Source organism: Trachypithecus francoisi, unplaced genomic scaffold (genome assembly GCF_009764315.1).
Source record: "Trachypithecus francoisi isolate TF-2019V2 unplaced genomic scaffold, Tfra_2.0 Contig01579, whole genome shotgun sequence".
Lineage (NCBI taxonomy): Eukaryota > Metazoa > Chordata > Mammalia > Primates > Cercopithecidae > Trachypithecus > Trachypithecus francoisi.
The window spans coordinates 32,346,025-32,368,287 of NW_022681442.1; the positions used below are offsets into that span (position 1 = coordinate 32,346,025).

Genomic DNA, 22,263 nt, shown 5'->3' on the forward strand with positions numbered 1-22,263 from the left:
TAAGATTTCTGAGGCTAGGTCATAAAGGCATGTAGCTTTAGCTGCAAGAACATCGTAAGAAGTCTGACTATTACCCTGAGGCCACCATAGTGGAGAGGCCACATGTAGGTGCTTAGGTGCCAGTCCCAGCTGGGCCCAACCTTCCAGCCTTCCCACCTAAGTGCCAGCAGCTTGGCGAAGAAGGTGTTTTGGAAGTGGATCTGCCAGTCTCAGCTGATCCAGCCCCTTGTCTCACTTACTCCCAGCCAGGCAGGCAGCCTTCCTTCCTTCCTTCCTTCCTTCCTTCCTTCCTTCCTTCCTTCCTTCTTTCCTTCTTTCCTTCCTTCCTTCCTTCCTTCCTTCCTTCCTTCCTTCCTTCCTTCCTTCCTTCTTCCTTCCTTCCTTCCTTCCTTCCTTCTTCTCTTTCTTTTCTTTCTTTCTCTCTTTCTTTCTTCTCTCTCTCTCTCTCTTTCTCTCCTTCCTTCCTCAGCCTCCCAAGTAGCTGGGACTACAGATGCCTGCCACCACGCCAAGCTAATTTTTGTATTTTTAGTAGAGATGGGGTTTCACCATGTTAGCCAGGATGGTCTTGATCTCTTGACCTCGTGATCCTCCCACCTTGGCCTCCCAAAGTGCTGGGATTACAGGTGGGAGCCACCTCGCCTAGCCTCTCCCCAGCCTTTCAAGCAGCTTCCAGCTGTGACCCCAGACACTGTGAAGCCGAGATAAGCCATTCCTGCTGTACTTCTTTGGAATTCCTGACTCACAGAATCTGTGAGCATAATAAAATAGTTGTTGTTTTATGGCTCTAAGTTTTAGGGTAGTTTGTCAGTAGCAATGGTAGCTTGAACAATCAGTACCTGTAAGGTGATTGTGGAGCTCCAATGACCTAGTGAATATGTGAAAAGACTATAAACTACAAGATATCACTGGCAGAGAATTCACAGACTTCATTTTTATTGACTGATGACTGAACAATAATAGTTTCCGTTTATTGAGGTCTTACTATGTGCCAGAGAACTCTAAATTTATCTATTTAATTCTCATAACAACCACTGAGGTAAGTGCTATTCTCCACATTTTACAGATAACAGAACTGAGGCACATATTGGTTAAGTAGCATGTCTGAAGTTACACAGCCTGTAAGAGCAGAGCTGGATTGCAAACCCAGGTAACTAGGTACAGTACTAACCTGGGGACTGAAGTTTTGTCTAACAGTCCTGCTTCATATCAGTTTGTTTTCTTCTGCCGTATGGACACATTTCCTGGTCCTTTCTCTCTTTTTTTTTTTTTTTTTTTTTTTTTGAGGTGAAGTCTTGCTCAGTCGCCCAGGCTGGAGTGTAGTGGTGCAATCTCGGCTAACTGCAAGCTCCACCTCCCAGGTTCACGCCATTCTCCTGCCTCAGCCTCCTAAGTAGCTGGGACTACAAGTGCCCGCCACCAGGCCCGGCTAATTTTTTGTATTTTAAGTAGAGATGGGGTTTCACTGTGTTAGCCAGGATGGTCTCGATCTCCTGACCTCGTTATCCACTGCCTCGGCCTCCCAAAGTGCTGGGATTACAGGCGTGAGCAACCGTGCCCAGACTCCTGGTCCTTTTTCTAAAATGAAAATCTGGTTGGTTCTTTTCCTTGGCTCAGAGACATTTAAGGAGAAAATCTGGGGTACTGACTCAGATGTTATTATGATAAACAATAAAAAGCAAGTTCATGCTTTATTAGTACCCTTTATAAACTCTTGCTTAGCCATTGCTAAAAAATATCAGTCAAGAGGAGTCATCAGTTTGCAGGAGGCATAATTAACCATTAAAATGTAAATGAACTTCTGTATCAAATATCTGAAATCATAAGATAGCTACCCCTTGGAGTATTTAAACTAAAACGAAATTGGAAAGATGGCATTTGTATCACCCAAGAATGGTCTCTAATTTCTTCCCCACCTTCATCCTAACCTTCAGCCTACTGTACTAATCTGATCGTGTTACAACTCTCCTCAAAAACCCTCTATGGCTCCCTACTGCTTACAGAATCAAGTCCAGGCTCATTAGTTTGATATAATATCATCAAGATTCCACAATGTGGCTCTTCCCTGTCTAACTGTGTGCCCTGCTACATCCCCCAATCATTCCACACTCCATGTGTACCAGGTTACTACCACTTCCTCGATTTCTCTTCGCCATTGCCGCCATCTCCCCTACCGCCAACTTTGAGCTCTAGCCTAGGTACCAGCTCTCCAAGAAAGCTCCTCCTGATCTACCCCACACTGAATCTGAACCAACCTCTCTATTTCAGCATTTATCACACATTGCTACTTCCTGTAACTAGCAATGTATGTGTCCTACACTAGACAGCATTTCCTCCTCAGATCATGAACTGCTTTAGAACAAAGGATCATATACTTAAATAAGGTTCCCTCCATATATCGGACAGCCAATCAGTGCCTGATGAACTGAAGACTGAATAAAAACTCATAATTTATACAATAGGTGATATTAAAACTGGATACTAAGGAAAGCCTTTATTTTCTGATAAAATATAATAGTATGTTTAAATTAAAATTTAAACCCTTTAGAAAGGTTCTAAAATTATCCTTTCTGGAAACAACTACATCCTACCCAGTTGGGCCAAAGTACTTTGTAGCTTAAATTAGATTATATTAATTGTTAGAATGTGCTCAATTTAAAGTTTTTCATTTCTAACACATTTTTCTTAACTTATGGCACCTATTCTCACTTTTCTGCTAACATTTGCTAGCAGATGACAAAACAAATGACTAGTATAATGAAAAGCCTTGGAAAAGTGATTTCATAAAATTGTTTCCTATAATTGGATTTTTTTGTAATGTGAACCCTGGAATACATATAATACAGCCATACTCCCTACCACTAAGATAATTTGTTCCTATGATGAAATTAAATTAACAGTTTTTGATCTTTTGCAGAGTATGATAATTTCCACATGAAAACCCGCCATTGCTGTATACTCTGAAAGTTCAGTTTGAGGACACACTATGTTATCCCCAAGGAACAGAGACTTTCAGCTCTAATTATATCATATTTAAGATAATGTGCCCAGGTAAGCTATTTAGAAACATTTTATTATTTACTCTCGGCCTCTGAGCTTCCCTCCAAAGCCTGTCAAGATCTTCTACAAACAAATGAAGGAAGCCATTTCTTCTTATGTACAGACCGGCATGGGAATTGCCAATCACAATCCTTATTCCGAGTTGACACTCACAGAGACAAGAAAACCAGCTGTTTCCATGACACACATACCATACACACTCATGAAAGGTTGGTCTTTTAGAACCCTATGCCTGCACCTCCCCTACTCCCTTCCTGGGCCCTAGAGGTGCTGGGGGTGGCCCTATGTGAAGCCAATCTTGAGACAAGCACAAGTCACTCCCTCTTGCCACAGCACTTTGCACACATCTCTGTACTGGCATTTATAATAACAATGATAGCTGTTATTATTATTATTGAAGCTACCTTTTGCTATGCACACTCCAGGGGCCAGGCACAGTGTCAGGCATCGCACACACATTATTTCACCCTAGTTGTTTTCTATTTATATGTGATCTCCACCCCCACCTGTGAGGGTAAGCTCCCTGAGAGGCAACAGGTATGCTACGTCCCATTTACTTCTGTTTCCTCAGAATCTAGAATAGCACCTGGCATATCATCAGTAAGGAAATACAAATCAAAATCTTACAACTCTTAAAAACACAACTCCAAAAGTGGGCAAAAGATGTAAGTAGATATTTCTCCAAGGAAGATAAACAATTGGTCAATGCACATGAAAAGATGCTTAACATTGAGAAGTCAACAACTAGTAGCTGATAACTGGATATCCACAAGCAAAAAAGTGAAGTTGGATGCCTACCTCATACTATACATAAAAATGAACCAAAAATGGATCAAGCACCTACATATAAGAGTAAAAACTATAAAACTCTTAGAAAAAAAAAAATAGGAGAAAACCTTACCATAGGCAGTGATTTCTTAGGACACCCAAAACACAAATAAAAAAAAAATAGATCAAATGGACTTCACCAAAATTAGAAACATTATGCAAAGTACACCACCAAGAATGGTAAAAGACAATTCACAGAATGGGAGAAAATATTTGCAAATCATTAAAGGACTTATATCCAGAATATATAATTAAATATTACAACACATAAAAAACCAACTCAATTAAAAGGTGAGCAAAGGATTTGAACAGATATTTCTCCAAAGAAGATATACAATTGGTCAATAAGCAAATGAAAAGATGCTTAACATTGTCATCACGAAGGAAATTCAAATCAAGATGCTAATGAGATACTTTATACCCACAAGATGGCGATAATAAAAAAGACAGATAATAACAAATGTTGGTTAGGATGCAGAAAAAATTGAACCTCTCAGACATCGTTGGTGGGATTGAAAAATAGTCTGGTGGTTCCTCAAGATGTTAAACACAAAATTATCAAATGTCCTGGCAATTCTACTTTTAGACAAATGAAAATATATGTCCACACAAAAACTTGTACACAAATATTCAGAGCAGTATTATACCTAATAGCCTAAAAGTGAAAACAATCCAAATGATTCCAAACAAAATGTGTTATATCAATACAATTGGATATTAACCTGCCATAAAAAGGAATGAAGTACACTCTACAACATGGATGACCCTTGAAAGCATTCTGCAAAGTGAAAGAAGCCAGACACAAAAGGCCATATGTTGTATGATTCCATTTATGTAAAATTTCCAGAATAGACTAATCTATAAAGGAAGAAATTAGATCATGGTTGCCAGAAGCTGGGGAAAGGAGAGTGTGGGGCATGCCTAAGTGAGTACAGAGTTTCTTTTGGGGTGATGAAATGTTCTGGAATTAGATTAGTAGGGATGCTTGCACAACTCTGAATATACTAAAACACATTAAGTGTGCACTTTAAAATGATGAGTTTTACGGTATGTGAATCTTATCTTAATGAAGCTATTATTTTTTAAAAAGAAAGCCAATTGGAAAAATTAATAATCCATACCTGAATGAGCAGGAAGTTGGTGTGGCTGAAAGTTACAACCTACAACACAAGTTGAGTAAAAGTAGGGACTGCTTCATAAAGAGAATGAGTTGAAATGAGAGGAATGCTGGTTTGGACTTGGGTAATAATTTACAGTACACATTATCTAGGATGTGTGGAGAGTAAAAATGGTCTCCCACAGGTGAGGCCACTGGGAGACCAGAAATAGGGGAGAAGGCACCATATTATGAGTTATGTGCAGGTGGAAATGGTGAACAGGGATGAGGGCTTGATCACAGATGAGAGGGAAAATATGAGAACAAAGAGCTGTTGGCCTGGGACATAGCGGGTTCACATCTTTCAGAAACCTCATCAACTCTCGGGGATGACTTGTGAATATTTACAACTCCTAAACCAGATCCAACTGGGGCAGTGGGGGCTCAAATATCCCAAGTGTTTCCATCTTTCTCCGGGCAAATGCTCGTATCTAACACACATTATTTCTCCTTTCTACCTGTTCACCATTTCTACCTTTACTTCCTAATGGCATATGTCATAGAGTGGCTTAAGTTTTGGTTTTTCTCTTCTGCCTTCCTATGAGATTATGTGAATGAGAACTGTGGCCTTTTCTGTTGAGCCATCCCTCTACAGACTAGCAAAACTTCTCAAATGCCTTCTCACAACTATTAGTCTGATCTCAGTTTCCTTCCAACTTTCTAGAAAAGTGAGATGCCTGTGAAATAATTTAGGCTAATAATGAAGAAAAATATCATTTATACAGAACTTCATAGTTTGTGAGGAGGCTTTATACAGAGTACAGAAGAGCACTGAAGTTGGATGTTCTTCAGGACCTCCTGTACCCCTCATGGTGTGAATCAATGATTGGACAGGCTCTCAGCTTTCTCCAGAATCTATGGAGACATGTGTCTTGTGCATATTTTTAAACAAGTTAGCCTTGTTTCCAACTTCCATTAAAGAATTCTATCTCATTTGGTGGGCATTTTCCTTGGTGAGGAGGTGGTGGTGGTGGCAGAGTGGAAGCAGAGACTGTATTCCCTTAGGATCATTACTGCAAACAAGACCACATGGTAAAGTCATATTAAGCTACAGATGTTGAGGAGCAGACTAAACTAAGTTTGCTCCACACACTCTCAGTCTTGAGTCAGGTCCAAAACAATTGGGGCCCTGGCAAAGTCACCCTTCCAATTTCTAAAAATAGTGAAAGTGACAAACTTTAATCCTGCTAAGTCCAAGGGCATAATGTATCTCATAAAGATTCAGCGGAGGCAGAAAGTACTTCTTTGGGTGGAAAATTCTTGAATGATACCAGTTTATGAGGCATTTTTACATGTTTCTTGAGCATACTACTGTGCCATTGAACATCAATAGATGAGAAATCTCTGGGCTGAGTTGAAAAGTAAAGGAACAGTGGGTTTTATGAAAATGCACTTTCTAAAAATGAAGGCTACATCTGTCTCTGAGGTCTAAAGAACATATTTAACTCTGAGCTCACTGGTGTCTCACTTCGGGTCTGGTGACTGCAAACTCTTTGGCCTCTGGCTTGATTTTCTGCCATGTTCCTGGTGCTCAGCCTCAACAGAAGCCCAGCACTGTCCTGATGGCCTTTCCTGATTTCTACCAGCTGTGAGCTCCTCAAGCCTTAGTTTGCTTCCCTCAAGCCTTGACTACTTCTTCCCAGCCCAGCCTCTGATTTACAATCTCTGGCTCCAATCCTGCCCACATCTTGTTGAGACACAACAAAGATGAACTGCAACTGAGATTTGAACCTTGTTTGGACTGCAGTGTTGAGATGCATTTGGGTGGAACAGGAGAAATAATCCTCAATGAAGCCTGAGGGGTTGGAGTCATACTTCTCTAGGACTAACTGATATTTACTGGTGATCTATCTTTCCTCTATGAAACAGGGCCACCTGGTAAGACCCTCCACTCTCAATGCTTTGGAATGCATCTCACCTAGTTCAATGGTTTTCAATGCTGGCTGTGTATTAGAATTACCTGAGAAGTTTTAAGTATATTCTATTAATATAACTGGATCTCATACCTGGAAATTCTGATTTCATTGGTGAGGGGTGGCGTCAATAGTTTAAAATGACCCCCAGATGAGTCTAACATTCAGCCAAAGTTGAGAACTACTACCTTGGCTTATGACATTGGTCCTCAAAGTGTGATCCTTGGACCACCAGCATCAGCATCACTCGAACTAATTAAATATGCAATTTCTGGCTGGGTGTAGTGGTTCATGACTGTAATCTCAGCACTTTGGGAGGTTGATGCGGGGGGACTGCTTGAGCCCAGGAGTTTGAGACCAGCCTGGGCAATATGGGGAAACCCTGTCTCTATAAAAAAATACAAAAATTAGCTGGGCACGGTGGCATGTGCCTATAGTCCCAGTTACTAGAGAGGCTGAGGTGGGAGGATCACCTGAGCCTGGGGAAGTTGAGGCTGCAGCAAACTGTGATTGTACCACTGCACTCCAGCATGGGCAACAGAGCAAGACCCTGTCTCAAAAAATAAAAAAATAAAAACGCAAATTCTCAGGCCCAACCCTAGACCTAGTGAATCGGAATCCCTGGGGGCATAGTCCGGTGATGTGTGGTTTAATAAACTTTACAGGTGGTTTGATGCAGGGTAAAGTTTGAAAACCACTGGTTTATGGGTAAGATTTGTCCAATGGTTTTGAGGAAGAGAAATCAGTACCGAGACATCTAGTAAATCCTGGTCCCTTTGGTGTACCTAGCTTAAAGGTCACAAGATGCTAAGTACTCATGAAAAGAACCTCCCAAAATAAAGGGTAGCTGCAGTGGCAAGGTGATTAATGCTGTATCTTATATTGTGTGAGTGGCTGTAGTATTTTGTTGACATGGGCAAAAAGTAGTCATTGACTCTTCAACGCTGGGTTTGGGAAAGGGTCTCTTTGTGGCTTCTGTACCAATCTCCTCTGAGACACGCTTGAGATACCACATTACCTATTAGGCTCTTGGCACATTTGAGGTCAGTAAAATTACCCATTACAGAAGGTCAAATTAGTGTTTTCCATGACCCCAAGAATCCAAAGTGCAGTCATAGTACTGGTTACTGGCAGTGTTCTACCTAAGGTTTTATATCACTACCTCGTATCGACATACTCGAACTACAAGTCAGATTTCTTAGAAGATGAGGTTTTCAGGCATTGCTTTTAAAGCAGTGGTTCTCAAATGGAGGTGATTTTGCCCCCCAGGGGACATTTGGCCATGTATGGAGACAATTTTGGTTGTCACAACTTGGGGCAGGGAATGCTACTGGCATTTGGTGGGTAGAGGCCAGGGATGAAGCTAAACATCCTTCAATGCACAGCACAGTCCCCAACCACAAAGAATTACCTGGCCCCAAACATCAATACTATTGAGGTTGAAAGCCCTGGCCTGTTGGGGGTGGGGTGGGGGGAGGGAGAACATTAGGAAAAATAGCTAATGCATGCTGGGCTTAACATCTAGGTGATGGGTTGATAGGTACAGCAAACTACCATGGCACACGTTTACCTATGTAACAAACCTACACATCCTGCACATATACCCCGGAGCCTGAAATAAATAAAAGTGTAAAAATATACAGAAAGGCAGTGACAGCAACATCACAACTGTATTTTGATATTTGAAGAAGCTAAAATAGCTTCCAAAGTCTTTAATAAATATAGCCTTATCTCTTCTACATGGTTTAGGCACATCCATAGAGAAGAGCTCTCAAGGACTCCATTAGCATACCTCCGATGCCTTGGGGGAACAAAAAGGCAAATAATTGATTTGCTTCCTCTCTTCTTCAAAAATAGCTACAGCACTTTGGTAACTGTTCCCAAGATAAAATATAAAAGCTAGGAGGAAAGCATATTGCTTGGAAATAGAGAACTAAGCAAAATCGTTTTAGGATTTTATGGTTTCTGCCTCACTTGTGACCTTCACCTTACAAAATGTAGTGACTTTTGCTACGTTCTTCTTCCTGGTGTGCTTGCAGCATCTTTTATTCACTTGGCAGACAGAATTGAGTGTCTCCTCTTTCTTACTTTGGTCTTGGTGACTTGGTACCAATGGAAATGTATTCCTTGGAGTAGCAGCATGAACACTACCTGGGCCTTTGTTCAAAATGCAAGATCTGAGGTCCCATCCCTGCCATACAGAATCAGGATCTTGCGGGTCCAGATAGCTGTTTTTTTGTTTTGTTTTGTTTTGTTTTTTGTTTTGTTTTGAGACTGAGTCTCGCTCTGTCACCCAGGCTGGAGTGCAATGGCGCAATCTCAGCTCACTCTGCCTGCTGGGTTCAAGCGATTCTCCTGCCTCAGCCTCCCGAGTAGCTGGGACTACAGGTGCATGCCACCACTCCCGGCTAATTTTTGTATTTTTAGTAGAGATGGGGTTTCACTGTGTTAGCCAGGATGGTCTTGAACTCCTGACCTCGGGCAATCCACCTGCCTCGGTCTCCCAAAGTGCTGGGATTACAGGCGTGAGCCACCACACCCAGCCGAAACACTACTCTTGACATGTGCTACTCAAAGTGTAGTCCTTGGATTGGAAACATGGTATCACTTGGGAGCTTGTGAGGGAAGCAGAAATTCAGGCCCTCATCCTAGCTTTCTGAATCAGAATTTGCATTTCCTCAAGGTCTCCAGGTGATTATTAGGCACACTTGGGTATCAGAAAACCTGGTCAAGACTACGCTACTTCTCTTCCCACCCTTATGACTGGAACTTTTCTGTTTCCATTGTGGATTTCTTTTTACAATCCTCACCTATAGATAAATATATCTTAAAGACTCCGACTCAGTGATTCTCAACCCCGGCTACACATTGGAGTCACCTACTGATGCCTATGTCCTACTCACAGAAATTCTGATCTAATTGATCTTGGATGAGGCTGGGACACTGGAAGGTTTAAAACTTCTTCAGGTGATTCTAATGGGCACTTGCAGTTAAGAACTTCTGCTCCGGTCCTTGATCTTTTGCTCATCTCTCCTGTTGATTAAAGATCCCAGCAAAGCCTATTAATTTAAATATCACCATCACCTCTTTCCTGAGAACTGGATTTATATCTGAACATAGGTGTCTATTTTTTTGTTTTGAGACACGGCCTCACTCTGTTGCCCAGGTTGGAGTACAGTGATGCAATCTCAGCTCACTGCAACCTCCACCTCCCAGGCTCAAGGGATCCTCCCACCTCAGCCTCCTGAGTAGCTAGGACAACAGACTCAAGCCAGCAGGCCTGGCTTTTTTTTTTTTTTGTAGAGATGGGGCTTTGCGATGTTGCTCAGGCTGGTCTCGAACTCCTGAGCTCAAGTGATCTGCCCACTTTGGCCTCCCAAAGTGCTGGGATTACAGGTGTGAGCCACTGCACCTGGCCTCGATGTCTATTCTGAACATCCATCCTGTTTTAGATAGTTTGCCTGAGGGGTCCTCTTGTCAAAATCACTTAACCAAATAGGAACTCCTAATCTTCAAGACACCCTGCCCCTGCTCTCCCTCCGTCTTTGATACACTGCCCCTGCTCTCCCTCCGTCTTCACTACAGTAAATGGTACCATTAACTCTAGTTACCCTAAGTCATAACCCAAGAGTCATCTTTTATCTTTCCTTTATGTCGGTTTAGAAACAAATCCCCACATTCTTTCAATTCTTCTTCCTTTATTCTTTCAACAAGTACTTACTGAATGACCACCATGTGCAGAGCACTCTTCTAGGCACTTGAAATGCAGCAATGAGCGCAATGCACAAAATCATTTTCCTCCTGCGGCTTACACTCTTGTAAGCAGAGGTAAGAAATAATAAAGCAAATACATATGTAAAATATATAGTGTAAGGCTGGGTGCCGTGGCTTAAGCCTGTTATCCCGACACTTTGGGAGACTGAGGCAGGAGGACTGTTTGGGCCCAGGGGTTTGTGACCAGCTTGGGCAATGAATCAAAACTTCATCTTTATAAAAAGTTAAAAAAAAAAATTAGCCAGGTGGGGTGGTGCATGCCTGTAGTCCCAGCTGCTTGGGAGGCTGAGGCAGGAGGATTGTTTGAGCCTAGGAATTTGAGTCTGCAGCTAGCCATGATTGCATCACTGCACTCCAGCCTGGGTGACAGTGAGATGTTGCCTAAAAAAAAAAAAAAAAAAAAATATATATATATATATATGTATACACACACACACATCATATATATAAAAATATATATATAGCACAGTGCTAAGGGGAAAGCAAAGCAGGGAAGAGTGACGAAGGAGTGTGTGGGAGTGAGAGAACAGGTGTTACGATTTTAGGGAGTGGAGACCCGGGATGAACTCCCTGAGGTGATGTTTCAATAAAGCTCTGAAGGCGGTGAGGTAGGGAGCCCTGTGGAGATCTCTGCAGCAGAACAATGTGTAAAGGCCATGCACTGGGAGTGTAACTGCTTAAGGAATGGCAAGGAGGCCAACGCGGTGGCTGTAGAATGTGGGAGAGGAAAGTAGTGGGAGCCAAGGTCAGGGAGCTGAGGGGTGAGGGAGGTGCTGATGGGACAGAGCCAGGAAGGCCTTTGTAAGGACTTTGGGTCTTCCTCTTAGTGACATTAAAAAAAAGCCATTGTAACATTTTGTGTGTGTGTGTTGCAAAAAGGTGATATGATGATCTGACTTATGTATGTGTGTGGTTTTTTTTTTTTTTTTTTGATACAGACTCTCGCTCTTTCCCCCAGGCTAGAGTGCAGTGGCGTGATCTTGGCTCATTGCAACCTCCGCCTCCCGGGTTCAAGCAGTTCTCTGCCTCAGCCTCCCAAGTAGCTGAGATTACAGGTGCCTGCCACCATGCCAGGCTAATTTTTTTTGTATTTTTAGTAGAGATGGGGTTTCACCATCTTGGCCAGGTTAGTCTTGAACTCCTGACCTCGTGATCCACCCGCCTCCACCTCCCGAAGTGCTGGTATTACAGGTGTGAGCCACTGTGCCTGGCCGACTTATGTTTTAAAAGGAACTCTAGCTGCTGTGTTGTTGTTTTTTTTTTTCTTTTAACTTTTATTTTAGGTTCAAGGGTATATGTGCAGGTTTGTTATATAGGTAAATTCGTGTCACCGAGGTTTGATATACAGATTATTTCATCACCCAGGTACTAAGCACAGTACCTAATAGGTATTTTTTTCTAACCCTCTCCCTCCTCCAGTGTCTGCCGTTCCCCTCTTTGTGTCCACGTGTTCTCATGATTTAGTTCCCACTGATAAGTGAGAACATGTGGTATTTGGTTTTCTGCTTCTGCATTAGTTTGCTAAACCGCTGTGTTAAGGATAGACATAAGGCCGAGTGCAGTGGGTCACGCCTGGAATCCCAGCACTCTGGGAGGCTGAGGCAGGAGGGGTGTTTGAGCCCAGGAGTTCCAAGATCAGCTTGGACAACACAGTGAAAGCCCATCTCTATAAAAAATTAAAAATATTAGCTGGGCATGGTGGCTCACACCTGTAATCCCAGCTACTAAGGAGACTGAGGTGGGAGGATCACTTAAGGGGTGTGTTTGGCAAAAAGAGTAGGAGCTCAGTTTTGGGCAGGTTTAAGTTTGAGACATCTTTTAGACCTCTAAGTGGAGATCTTCACTGGCAATTAGAAATGTAAGTCTGGAGTTCATGTTGACAAGTTTGGCAGAATGAATGAAATAACCGAGGGAACAAGAGTAGACAGAGAAGAGTTCAATTTCTGAGCCCTGAGGCACTGTAACATTTAGAGGTCACAGAAATGCAATTCATGGAACAAATATTTGAGCATCTGCTATGGGCAGGCACTGTGCCAGATGCTGAAGATACATCAGTGGATATGATGTAGGCAGAATCAGTAAAGGAGACTGAGGAGGAGTGTTCGTATGTAATGAAGTCTAAGAGATTTTTTTCCTCTTCTAATTAAAGGTATCCTTAATTTCTATGCCCTCATCCCATCTTGGACAATTGCACCAATATCCTAACCATTCATCCTTTTGCTTTTTCTAACTCTAATACATCTTGTACACCAAAACCAGATTAACGATCCACCAAATACTGCATTTGTGAGGTCACTCCCCACCTCAATCACATGTAGGAGGATCACATAAGACTAAGCAGGATCATTTCTGAACTCTTCTCCCTTGCATTAAGGGCTCCCATGATTTTTTGGTATATTTTTTGCCTTCTTTCCCACTACTATGTCAAAACGTATCATGCTTATTCCCCATTCATAAAATAGCTGGTCCAGAGGCAATCCAGAGCCCAGTGTGGTGGCTCATAATCCCAGCACTTTGGGAAGCTGAAGCAGGAGGATCACTTGAGGCCATGAGTTTGAGACCACCCTGGGCAAGATGGTAAGACCCCACCATCTCTTAAAAATTTTTCTTTAAATTAAAAAAAAAAAGAAAACAAAAATAAAATAACTGGTCCAAGAATACTCAGCCAATAAATGGTGAAGCCAAAACTGGGCTCTGGCTAGGATTTGCGGAAAGCTTCAAGACCCAACTAGAAAAGGCTGGATACATTAAGCTCAGGCCACTCAGATACAGAACTGGTCTTGGAGACTGCCTGGGTGGCCAGTTTGACTCTCTCTCTCCAGGTTCAGACTAACCATACCCAGGATCCCCTGCTTAAAAATCCCATGGTGACCCAGAGTGATTTGGCTAACCTTTGGCAGATGGTGTCATTCTCAGGACACAAACCAACCTCAGATATGAGGATGATACATTGAAAGGCAAATAGGGCCAACTTTAGTCATCACTTAGTTCTGGGCCAGCCAGGGAGTGTGGTCAGTCTAGGCTAGTCCCTGGGAGAAGAGAGACATGTGGACTCTCAGGGGCGCTATTCGAAGTAAGCTAGACACCTGAGATGATCTTTAAATCTACACTTTTGAAGGTTCTCATTGCAGCTGCAGACAGCCTACAGATTCTTCAGTGTTCTCCACATCATTTTTGATCTAAACCAAGCTGAATCCTGAGACTCCATTTCCCAGTTTTTGCCATAGTAGTTTCTGCAATACCTACTGTACATTAGGTGCATATGTTACCTCTGGTCTTCATCATATCTCTGCAAAAGGGGGATTGTTATTACTAAAATATAGATCAGTAAACAGAGATTTGGAAAAATAAAGTGACTTATCCGAGGACAAATATTAGTATGTGATGGAGCCAGGAACAACCCCAGGTCTGTCTGCCTCCTGATCTTGTGCTCTTTCCAACACAATGCAGACTCCACATTCCTGGCCAAATCTCAGGTTTACTGTCTCTGATGTGTTAACGGCAATGGGCACATATTCTGTAAATGCCTAGAGGCTGCAGGAAGGCATGGTGAGCTAATGCCTGGCACCTCCCTAGTGATTAGCAAGGGAGGAGAAGGGCTTTGACCTGGGAAGGGGAAAGGAGTTACAATTCCACCTCCTCGCTACACTTCTGCCTTCAAGTCCAAGCCTTCCTATGTTTAGCCTGATATTTTATTTTAGTAGACTGCTTGGAGCTTTGAGGAGTTTTGTTTATATGGCTGTGATATTTGTTTATATGGTCAGGTTTTTTTATTTGCCTGAGATGTCTGAGGAAGGGCAGAGTGATGGGGGAGGAAACTGAATTCTAACTGACGACAGGATAAAAGAAATAGAAAGAACCTCCCACGGCCCATTTTTCATCCCCTGGGCCCTCCCCAAAGTAAACAGCCTTCAATTTTGTTTTCTTATTATACATAGTTTTACATGGGCTGGATCAGAGAGAGAAAGAACTTGTTATACAAGATGACTAACTGTATACAATTCATTTAACTAGATCAGGGAGGTAAGAGGCAAATGGTGGAGTCTCTTTAGGGCTACACAGGAACTGTCTTCAGCCTTCACAGTAAACTCACAATGTAGTATCACTATTCCCCCCATCCCCCCTTGTTTTTTTGGAGTTGGAGTCTCGCTCTGTTGCCTAGGCTGGAGTGCAATGGCATGATCTCAGCTCGCTGCAACCTCCACCTCCCCAGTTCAAGTGATTCTCCCGCCTTAGCCTCCTGAGTAGCTGGGATTACAGGCACCCGCCATCATGCTTGGCTAATTTTTATATTTTTGTAGAGATGGGGTTTCATCATGTTGACCAGGCTGGTCTTGAACTCCTGACCTCAGGTGATCCACCCACCTCGGCCTCTCAAAGTGCTGGGATTACAGGGGTGAGCCACCACACCTGACCTATCTTCCTTCTTCTTAAAAGGGGAATAGGCTGGCGCAGTGACTCATGCCTGTAATCCCAGCACTTTGGGAGGCCGAGGCGGGCTGATCACCTGAGGTAAGGAGTTTGAGACCAGCCTGGCCAATATAGTGAAACCCCATCTGTACTTAAAAAAAAAAAAAAAAAATTAGCTGGGCGTGGTGGCAGGTGCCCAGCCAATTTTCGTTGTTTCAGCTACTCAAGAGGCTGAAGCAGGAGAATTGCTTGAACCCAGGAGGCAGAGTTTACAGTGAGCCGAGACCATGTCACGGCACTCCAGCCTGGGCAACAGAGGGAGACTCCATCTGAAAACAAAAAAACAAAACAAAACAAAAAAGAAGGAAGACAAGTCTCAGAGTGATATAGTGAACTGCCCCAGTCATAGCTAGTCAACGAAGGTGCTGGGATCTGAGTTCGGGCCCCTGGGCCCCTCTGTCTGTGTCTGTGTCCATGACTCCATGGTCTGAGGTGGCAAGTCAGACATGTGAGTTCTGGTTCCACCTCTGTCACTAACATTGAGCAGGACACTTCTGTCTTTAGATCTCTGGTGCTGCATATACAAAACAGGGGTAAAAAATGCTGACCTCACATTTATGGTGAGCACAAAATGAATTACTAAATTGGACATTTTGTTTATATGGCTGTGATATTGTTTATATGGCCATTAAAAACATTTGCCAATAAATAAATGTAACGCCTTTGCAACTATGAGGGATTATCATTGCTCTTTTTAGTATTTGTCCTTTCTGTGCCTCAGCTTTCTCAGTCATAAAAGATGTACCAGCCGGTCACGGTGGCTCATGCCTGTAATCCCAGCACTTTGGGAGGCTGAGGTGGGCAGATCACCTGAGGTCAGGAGTTTGAGACCAGCCTGGCCAACATGGTGAAACCCCGTCTCTACTAAAAATACAAAAATCAGCCAGGAGTGGTGGCGGGTGCCAATAATCCCAGCTACTTAGGAGGCTGAGGCAGGAGAATTGCTTCAAACTGGGAGGTGGAGGTTGCAGTGAGCCAAAATTGTGCCACTGCACTCCAGCTTGGGTGACAAAAGTGAGACTCCATCTCAAAAAAAGGGGGGGGGGTAAAAGGTGGGACCAGGTTCCATTTTTGGTTCTAAAATTCTATGCTTTTATAAGTCTAAACAGCTCTGGGCTACAAAACAGTTTGGTTTCACAGGGTACTTCTTTGCAATGATATATACCAGAATTTTTAACAATGCTAACAGTTAGAGCCTCCTGTGTTTATGAAGGGCTCTGAGCTCCTAATCTTTGTATCTTAATATTTGAAAGCCTCCTTTGGAATGAGATGAGAAATAGCTACCCTGACACATGCTAGATTTTTTTTTTAAACCTATACAATCAAGTGAAATCACTCTCTACTAAATCAGGAAGAGAAACACAAAAATGTTATTCTACCAATCCTGCAGCAACTACCTTGATTTGGAAAAACAAAACTGTCCCTTTCTGTAGCTTAAAAAAAGGCTGTGCTTTATAGTAATTATCCTGCTCCACTTTATCAGAAATAATCAACACCTTTAACACAAAATAACTTCTTGAGCCACTAAAAGGCAATTATAAAAAAGCCAACCGTGTCATCCAAAGCACCATGGTAACCAACATCACTAGGGCATGAAAAAATAGTTGTTCGTCACTAGAATCTAAGCCAGTTGGTGGTTTGGCTTGCTAAGCAACACTGTAAAAATAGCAGAGTAACAACCCATTATCTGGAGGTCTGACTTCCCACTGTTTTGAATATGGTCCCAGAAAGAACTGTCCCAGGTCTCTCCATTGACTCCATACCCTAGGCTTACAGTCAAAACCTGACTAATCATTTAACCAACAAGTACTGATTGAAGCATACTGTATATCAGGCACATGATTCTCAACATGGTATTCACTTAGTTTATCAGTGCAACAGAAACTATAAGTGAGATGAACACAGGAAGAGTGGGTTTGTGGAGAATGGTGGAGCAGGGATTTGCTGGAGGCAGGTTCAAAGAGAACTAAGAGCTGTTAGCCAGAGGACAGAGAAAAATGTAAAAAATATGGAATACAACATAAAATAACTACACTCTCATGATCATGATCCTGCGTCATCAAGAAAAGATTAAGTTATATTTAGAATCCTTTGTTAAGGAAGGCAGGAATGGGTATAAAACATTTCAGAAATATCACCATCAAAAATGGTTAAAACATACAGTTTTAGCATTTGAAGGAAACAAAATTATGTTTGACAAATATCTCCTGCTGCCTAGCTCCCCGTTTTGCTGGAATAAAAGCAGCATTATGATAATGGCTTTCCCAGTGTTCAGACACAGTGTCAGCTCCCTCTCTGCCTTTCTTTTTCACCTCAAACTCCTGCCTCAGCTGGAATATTCTTTCCCTTCATAATTGCTTAGCAGGGTCCTTCTCCTTTTAAGGCTGAGCTGAAATTCCACTTTCTCAGAAAAGTTTTCTCAGATCATCCTGGGACTATTTCTCTCTTTCCTTTTCACCCACAGATATTTTCTGGATTCCATTGTCTGGACCCCAGGCTGCTTCATATTATCATTTCCATCATGACCCTTCCTTCTTTCTTGTTCCTGGAGGGCAGGGTCAGCACTGCATTTGTATCGATGTCTATCTGCCGAGCCTGGTACTCAGTACATGCTACTGAACTGATCTGCCCAGATGATGTTGAGAGTCACTGGGGGAAAACGGGAGGGTGGCTGGCAGAGGTGGTACTTTCCCTCCTGGATGTTACACAGCCCAAGAGCCTGGCATGGCACCCATGCTGGCTCTTCTTCCTCAGGGCCTTTGCATGTCTGTTCCTGTCTCCTGGGAAGCTCTTCCTCTGATGAACTCCTTCTCACTGTCCTTTAGGATTCAGCTCAAATACCACTTGGTGAGGGACAGTCTATCTTTACCTATAAGACCAAGTCTATCTATTATATGTTCAGAGCTCCCTATACTTTTTCTTCAACTCACTTAGGACAATTTGTAATTATTTATAGCTTGGTATCTCTCTCCTACTCGACTGCAAGCCCTAGGAGGGCAGGAATGGTGTCAGTCTTGTCCACACTGCATCCCCAGTGCCTAACACAGGCCTGACAGAGAAGAATGGCCATTCAATACAGGAAGGAAAGAAGGAGACAGAGAGAGAAAGAAAGAAAGAAAGGGACGGAGGGAGAGAAAGAAGAAAGAAAGAAGGAAGGAAGGAAAGAAGGAAGGAAGGAAGGAAAGAAAGAAAGGAAGAAAGAAAGAGAGAAAGAAAGAAAGAAAGAAAGAAAGAAAGAAAGGAATAGAATTGAGGAGAATCTCATTTTGAAAAGCAGCATAACAGCAGCAAATAAAAAGAGAATTTAGAGTTGTTATTGAAGGTCTCAGAATCCCCAGACATGGGCCTAGAAGGAACTCAGTTTAAGAGAATACTACTAGGAAAACCCACAGACCTTCCTCAGAGACACCCAAATGCTTTAAGGGAGCGAGAAACACAATCAAATGTATTTGGCGGCTAAAAAATGGAATTGAGACGAGTTATGATATTCTTCAAATAAAAGAATACTCACAAAGGATGATAAATAGAAAAAATGGAATTTAACTGCAGCCTATGGGATTTAGATAGATAAATAAAGTCTGACAATGAAGGCTGGTATGGCCTGGAAAAGATAACTAAATCGGAAAAAAGTGTGAATGAGATTCCCTCACAGGTTTTATTAGTGTCCCTTCCAGTTCAGATTCTATTGTTACCTGGCATTTCTTTTGCCAGACTGGAAAAAAAAAGAATATAACAACATTATAACAATCACAATGAAAATGTTTAAAGGAAAAAACCCCACAAGTTTATCATCTTGAATATTAATTATTTTCCCTTTTTCCTTTCCTTTCTTTCTTTCTCTGTATATACAATGGACTACACTTTGTTTACTGTTTGCTCTATTGTTTAGAAAGTAAGCATCTCATTATACATTTTACTAATTATTATTTAGCAACATTTGACACATTTTAAAATGTAATACGTCTATTTACACCAGTGAAATGCAATTGTGAATGAAAAATTTTATTTTCTTTTATGGAAGACAAAGAATATAGCACTAATGTTTTGGCAGGTTTTTATAGAATTAAGCAATGGAATGGTTATTCTTCCTGAAAAAATAGCTAAGGTCAGCATTTGGAGTGTAAAATAAAACACTGGCTTTTTGGACTAGATTGTTCTGCAGTGAAAAGGTCACATTGTGTGTCTGGGCCAGGAGCACTTACTGGCTGGTTGGACATGCTTTAGGCCAGAGGTCTCCAACCTTTTCGGCACCAGGGACTGGCTCTGTGGAAGATGATTTTTCCATGAACTGGGGTGGAAGGATGGATGGTTTGGGGATGGAACTGTTCCACTTTAGATCATCAGGCATTAGATTCTCATAAGGAGCATGCAACCTAGATTCCTTGCATGTACAATTCACAGTAGGGTTCTCGCTCCTAAAGCCCCAGTTGATCTGACAGGAGGTGGGGCTCAGACAGTAATACTTGCCCACTGCTCAACTTCCACTGTGCGGCCCAGTTTCTACCAGGCCACAAACTGGTACCGGTCTGCAGTGTGGGGGTTGGGGATCCCTGCTTTAGGCAACAGACCACTTGCAGGAAGACCAAAGATGGAAGAGGATATTTTTAGCTCCATAATGTCTGCCTACCTCACCACTGTATTCTCAGAGTCTAGTATAATGCCTGGCCCAAAGCAGGAGTTCAAAAAATGTTTACTGAATGAATCAATGAATAAGCGAAGACTGAGTATGGATTGTGCAGTAGACTGTGTTATAGCCATGCTAGTGTACAGGTGGAACAACCTAGCATACATGAATTGTGCTCTGTTGTTTGCAAAGATGGTGTTACTAGTCCAGCAAAGCTAAAATGTTTAATTGAGTTAAATGTCAGTCAGTGCTGTATTACTCAGAAGTCTTTGACTTCAGAACAAAGCTTTATTCCTTTCCCCTGTTGTCTATACAGGACTCGGTGTCTCCTAAAAGCAATCCAATAATAGAGTAGTAAATTTAAGAAATATGATAAATCTCTACGGCTCCATTTTTAAAATTAGTCTTCCCAAATTATAGAACTCAAAGCTGAGGAAACTATAGCAAAAATGCCATCCTGTAAGAAAATCACTGTTAGGATTAGAATGGGACATTTGATTTGTGCTTGATGGCAGGACAATGGGTTTTTCCTTTTGTTTTCTTTTTAAGAATTTCATTAAGATTGTTATTATGTGCAATATATTTTTAATATGACAAAATATTGAGTTACTATTTCAGGACAGTGGGATGATTATCCTCATATGATTTTCATACTTCTTTTTTCTACTATTCTATATTTATATTTTTTCTGTATAAATTATAGAAAGATAAACTTCAGTAAAAAATTTATAAAAGCAAAATATGACTGGGTGCAGTGGCTCACACCTGTAATCCTAGCACTTTGGGAGGCTGAGGCTGGTGGATTGCCCGAGCTCAGGAGTTCGAGACCACCCTGGGCAACATGGTGAAAACCCGTCTCTACTAAAATACAAAAATTTAGCCGGGCATGGTGGTACATGCCTGGAGTCCCAGCTACTTGGGAGGTTGAGGCAGGAGAATCACTTGAACCTGGGAGGCGAGATCATGCCACTGCACTCCAGCCTGGGTGACAAAGTGAGACTCCATCTCAAAAAAAAAAAAAAATGCCACCTAGTCATAGTTATTGTATCCTCCATGTTTCCATTGCATTTTTGCATTTCTAGTATAGCACTTTCATTTTAATGCTTTATGTACCAAGGTCCGTCTTACCCATATCCTGTACTTATATACTGAGACATGACTTGTAAGTTCGAGGTCACTGGAAGTCATGGGAAAGGTGAGTGTCCAGCTTGCCTTCTAGCTTTGCAAAGGGAAGTGTTATTCACCCACTATGCTCTAGGCTCCTCGGGAACAGAGATTTTTATCTCATACCCCTAACTCTTAGCACAGTGCTTTACATATGAAAAGAAATTGTTGTAATAAATATTAATAGATGTACCTAAAGAAACTGAGAAACAATATATGCAACACTTTTCTTCTAACACTAACAAACTTCTAAGTTTGATTTGTTCTGCTGCATAGTCCAAAATGATTTAATTCATTTACTAGTGCTCTGCAGATCTCTTCCATTATATTAAAGTTTAACTCCTTAAGTCATCCATTCAGTCTTTAAACAAACATTTATTGAAAATGTACTATGTGTCATATCCATCGTTAGCTGCTGGAGCTACAAAGATAGATAAGACAGTCTTGCCCTGGAGATACTCATTGTATGGGTGAGAGGCACTTATAAACACACACTGATAGTACAGCTTGTTAGTTCAATGATTGAGACATGCACATAAAACAATGTAGCTGGCCAAAACATCTATTTTTGTATTTTGGGGTTTACAGGAGAAGTTTCCCAGAGGAGGTGGCCTCTGAGCTGAGTATTAAAGAGCTGGCAATGAATTAGTCAGGCAAAGCATATTGCTGACAGAAGTGCAGTGTGAATAAAGGAACAAAGACAAGAATAGCACAGTGCACCACAGAGTTCAGCGTTGCTGGAGGGTAAAGCTGTGGCAGGGAGTGGTGAGCGATGAGGCTGGAGGGGAGGACAGGAAGCCTTGCCAGCTTAGCTCCTCTCCCGTAGGCAGCGGGGAGCTGCAGAAGGGTTTTAAGCAGTGACGTTACTGGAGATTATTTTAGTGGCACTGGAGAGAATGAATTTGAGGGAGACAAAAATGTGAAAAAGTGTAACTTCTTAGGAGGCATTTGCATAAATGAGTAATAGACTTGTGTTTATATTTAATAATCATAGCTAACATCTACTTAGTAATTACATGACAGGTAGCAAGTTAGCATAATGCAATAGTCTTAATATTTCACACAATCTTATGAGTAAATATTAGTATTATTTTCATTTGAAATAATGAAACAGACATAAGCAGTTAAATAATTTGCCCAGGGCCAGTATCAACTCAGGCATTCTAGTAAGTCTTATGTTCCTTTTTTGAGACAGGTTCTCATTCTGTTGCCCACACTGGAGTTGACTTACTGCAACCTCTGCCTCCCAGACTCAAGCAAGTCTCCTGCCTCAG

General features: G+C 41.9%; 1 protein-coding gene across 2 annotated transcripts in view; it reads right to left on the reverse strand.

Annotated features, from left to right (window-relative positions):
- CNNM1 (cyclin and CBS domain divalent metal cation transport mediator 1) overlaps positions 1 to 22,263 on the reverse strand; it is a 68,618-nt gene that overhangs the window by 37,816 nt on the left and 8,539 nt on the right. The gene's annotated exons all lie outside the window — the stretch shown is intronic.